The sequence below is a fragment of the Manis pentadactyla genome, chromosome 16 (assembly GCF_030020395.1).
Source record: "Manis pentadactyla isolate mManPen7 chromosome 16, mManPen7.hap1, whole genome shotgun sequence".
Classification (NCBI taxonomy): domain Eukaryota; kingdom Metazoa; phylum Chordata; class Mammalia; order Pholidota; family Manidae; genus Manis; species Manis pentadactyla.
In genome coordinates, this window is record NC_080034.1 from 20526778 (window position 1) to 20530106 (window position 3329).

At 38.1% G+C, this 3329-nt stretch overlaps 1 pseudogene; it reads left to right on the top strand.

The window, feature by feature from the left end:
* The first annotated feature begins 276 nt into the window (after window positions 1–276).
* On the top strand, window positions 277–1409 carry LOC118927661 (YY1-associated factor 2-like; annotated as a pseudogene).
* The last annotated feature ends 1920 nt before the right edge of the window (window positions 1410–3329 follow it).

Consider the following 3329-nt stretch of genomic DNA (forward strand, 5'->3'; position numbering starts at 1 on the left):
AGTACCTGTATTACTGAACTATATAACACGGTAGAGCTCCCTCCACCTTGCAAGCTCCACGCCATAATCTTTTAGATTGACTGCTCAAAATGAAAGCCAAGTTCTTCAGTGGTAGATGACTTAATTTGCTAAATATAATCAAGGCTCTCAGGAAAGTTATATATTTTATCTATCTTCCTAACTTGGGTTATGTTAGCAAACGTTTACCAGGTTTGAAGCAAAAAATATTCAATTGACCCACTGTGGGTCAACATAAAAATATTTACTAACCCCGCCCGGCCGCGGCCCGGAGCTGACAACAGGCGGCTGTGGCGCGGCTCCCGGCGCGCACCCGGCGCCGAGCCATGGGCGACAAGAGGAGCCCCACCAGGCCGAAGGGGCAGCCGAAGCCGTCGTCGGACGAGGGCTACTGGGACTGCAGCGTGTGCACCTTCCGGAACGGCGCCGAGGCCTTCAAGTGCATGATGTGCGACGTCCGCAAGGGCACCTCCACCCGGAAACCACGACCTGTCTCCCAGTTGGTCGCACAGCAGGTCACTCAGCAGTTTGTGACCCCTACACAGTCAAAGAAAGAGAAAAAAGATAAAGTAGAAAAAGAAAAAAGTGAAAAGGAAACACCTAGCAAAAAGAACAGTCATAAGAAAACCAGGCCAAGATTGAAAAATGTGGATCGGAGCAGCGCTCAGCTGCTGTCATCGTTGGGGATCTGACAGTCATTATCACAGACTTTAAGGAGAAAACGAAGGCGCCGCCCGCGTCCAGTGCCGCCTCCGCGGATCAGCACAGTCAGAGCGGCTCCGGCTCGGATAACACAGAGAGGGGCGTGTCCAGGTCATCCTCGCCCCGCGGAGAAGCCTCGTCACTGAATGGAGAGTCTCATTAAAGTTTATTTTCTACAAATTTTTAATCACTTCTGTCATACCATGCAAATGCACAGATTATGCCAAGAGGTACCACATTTTCATGACAAACATATTCATGCACAATCCATAATTTGCTTTTTACATAAAATACGAATTTGTTACACTTATTGCAATCTATGCCTACCAAACATTTCCAAACTTAATATTTTGGTCTCCACAGTTACAGATACCATGAAAATATGTTTGAATTATTCATTATGCAGTGTTACTGGTAAGTCTATTTTCACTTTTAGTTTAGTGAATTCTAATACTTAATTCTTGAATTCTCTACTATTGGCATGTAATGAATTTAAATTTTTATAACATAGTGCAAGCTGCCTAAATGTATTATTTGAAAATTGTGAAACAAATAGTTATATGTATTCAAGTTAAAAATCAACTATTGCTGCAACAGAATTTTCTTAATGGTTCTCCTCTTAAATACACCTGCTGGTACTTGGTGTGGTTAAATAGGAAAATTGCTATTAAATAAAGAACTTGTATGAACCATTGCCAATGTTTTCGACATATTTTACTAAATTATTGTTCCTGGATTGTTTCCGGTTTTATTTGTTTTTTTTGTTTATTTGCTTTATCTTTCAAAACATTCATTTATTGTAATGTTTACTAGCAGACTAGTAAACAAAAAAACATCGATTATTTAGCTTTATAATTCAGGTTAATGCTGTTGTCATTGAACAGTGGTATTTTTTGTATTATATAAAACATTTAAAATTCAAATAATTATAAGCATTTGGCAAAAAAAAAAGAGAAAAGAAACCTGCCATAATTTAAAAGCTGCAATTTTGGAGAAGCTTTAACTTAATAGTTTTATCACTGTTTCCTGGCCCCAAACTTTAGCCAAGGTCATAGAAGTATGAATCTAATTAATATAGAAATGAGAACTGTTGCACAGAACTGGAAAATAACTAATCTTAAAATGAGTTTAATTGGCCTCTTACTAAATATAACAATTCTTAAAAAAATTATAGTGCCCTATTTTCAGACACAATCGCCAGTTTATGCATTTTATCAATATCCTGAAATTTAAAAAGTATTTACAGCCCCTCACTATTATATAAAATTACCAATAAAATATTTTTATGACTACAGATATTGCATTTTTGTTTACAACTAATGATGTGTTTTATGTTGTATTTAAAAGTCCAACCTAGAAACCACATAGTACTGCTTAAATTCTTTGAGGGTCTCCTGCTTTCTCTTATCCATTTGCTTAATGTATATCCATCTATGGGGACTTCTGGAAGATAAATAAACTTAAAGATATAACTTGAATACAGAATATCACATAAAGACATCATGATAGCATTTGCAGAAAAGAAAAACTGTAGACATATATCTGACAGTTGTGATATTTGGTGGTTTCGTGTTGTAATGTAATTTTCTGTTTAATTGCAGAACTTTTTACAGGCACAATGGTACTGTCTTTTTTTGTACAATGCTAGTTGTGAAATACAGTTAATTGCGTATGGTAAAAGTCTGATTAAAACAGTTATATACCTCATTCTTTAGTGTTGTTAAATGAAAAATTGAAAGTTGTTCTTATTACAAGGTAAAAAAAAAAAAACATTTGCTAAGGATCTGATTCAATTTGTATCTTCCACATTAGGTATAGAATGGGCCAGAGCCTAGCTCTTGGATACTGCTCATTTATTTCACTAAAGGAATACTTAATCATACCTAGCGACTATTTTTTTAGCTGTGTTTACTAAGTGGAGCAGAAGATGTGGCTCTAGATGCTAGTGACATAGTTAAGAAAAACAGAGCAGATCCTACCAGGGTCATGGTTTTCAGTGCTTTACTTTTTTTTAAGTTTTGCAGCACTTTCCGTTGCCCAAAATCTCTAAACAGGCTTCAAGTTCATCTCAATTCTCTTCAACTATAACTTCATAGGAAACCATTAACCTGATAAAAGTAAGTGATTTGATGTGTATACTTAATGTATTTTAAGATTTTTACCTATTTAAATTGTCTTAAGCCATTAAAGGAATGAATTATTTTAGGAATAAATGCAATTGTAACTGTAACTGTCCACTCCTAACTTTTCCTTTGCCTTTGTTTTGGGAAGCTGTGCTTGGATTTACAGCGGTTTGCTTCCCTCGTGGGCTCCAAGATAGCATGTCTGGTGCAATGGTGCGGGCGAACTCATCATTCCTCGGTTGTCCAGGACGGGTACGCAGGAGGCGGCCACGTAGAAGGCTGGGAACAGCACCCGGTGGGATGAAAGATAAAAGGGCAATTGCACTTTTCAATGGAGCTTCACCTTGGTTGAAGGAGCTGCATAGACCTCTCTTAACGGAACCCTGAACAGGGACTAGTTTTGGCTTAGGAACTGTGAGAGTACTTCCTGGGGCGCTCCCTTGGGTAGGGCAACTGAGGAGCCCACCTGGGATCCAGGTTGGAAAT